The sequence below is a fragment of the Petaurus breviceps genome, unplaced genomic scaffold, assembly GCF_028583685.1.
Source record: "Petaurus breviceps papuanus isolate PSGF00001 unplaced genomic scaffold, PetGlider_PUasm1.0 129, whole genome shotgun sequence".
NCBI classification, from domain to species: Eukaryota; Metazoa; Chordata; class Mammalia; order Diprotodontia; family Petauridae; genus Petaurus; species Petaurus breviceps.
The window spans coordinates 3,899,139-3,900,371 of record NW_027185665.1 but is presented as its reverse complement, the minus strand read 5'-3'; positions in this window follow the sequence as shown (position 1 = coordinate 3,900,371).

Below are 1,233 nucleotides of genomic sequence, written 5' to 3'. Positions count from 1 at the left end.
GAGGGGAAGGAGAGATCCAGGGAACGGCCGGGGTGGGGTACGGGAATGGGGATGGGGAAAGAGCGGGGAGGGAGGAAAGGAAGAAGACCACTCTTTTTTTTCCTTTCTGCTTCTTCAAGAGGGAGAGCAGAGGCTCGATTCAGTTTCTTTCCCGTTTTAAACAGTCAAAATTCAGAAGGTCCCAAACTAACTTTAGAAGATGCTATGGGAGCGGGAGCCGGCGCCTGCCCTCTCCTCTCTCTCTCCCGCCGAGTAAGTACTGTCCCTTAGCCCTGGAAGTTCCCTCTTTTTCTTTGCAAGAGCCAAGAAGGATCAACTCCTCTCCTGCGCTAGCAGCAGCAAATGTCCTCTGCCTCAGCCCCCCCCCCCCCCCCCCCCCCCTTCCCCCCCCCCCCGGGCCGCCGGCCTCCCCCCCCCCCCCCCCCAGCTCCTCCCTTCCCAGCTGGGTTGGTCTTGCTCTCTCTGAACCCTTCCCCCCAGCCGGTTCTGTCCTGGCTGAGCTTCTGGGATCATCGCCCTGTCACTGAGATGGAGCCGGGAAATGGAGAAAAACCTGGAAGACATCAGACTCTACTGGGCTTGAGCTTAGAAGGCTCCCCTTTCCCTCCATCGCGCCCTCCTCTTATTCCAAGCCCCCCACATCATAAGCCGCAGGTGAAGGCAGGAGGAATGCACCCCTCCCCAGATCTCGCCTGCCTGTCCCCGTTCTTGAGACTGGCAAGTTTGTCCCTGGACTTTGCCACCCCCTTGGTGGCCCTCACCTCACCTACTCTCAAGACTCAGAGCAGCTAGAAGTCTGAGAAGCCTTCGAAAATCCAGCGGAGAGCGGGCTGAGCGAGCCCCAGCTCTGGAGAGTGGAGGTGAGCGAAGGAGAGTCCAAGTCTCGACCCCTCGAAACTACTTCCTTCTCTGAAATGTCTCTTCTGTCTGCTACTGATTCCCAGGTCCTGAGCATCAGAATTTCACGTATGTTTTAAGCTAATCGTGTAGATTCCTGTCTGACTTGAGACCCAGCACGACCCCCTCCCCACAATTCTTTCCCCATGAGAATGTGGGACTATCTGCAACCCTCCAAGCCTGGGAACAAACTGGTTGGGAGAAAAGCTGGGGGAATCCACGTTTCTTCGGGCCTCTGTAGTAGTGGTGGGAATCTCTTTCATAATAAACTTCGGCTCTTGGTCCAAACCTCTTTGTCTGGTCTTGCCAACTCCAATTCACTTTTTTGAGTCACCA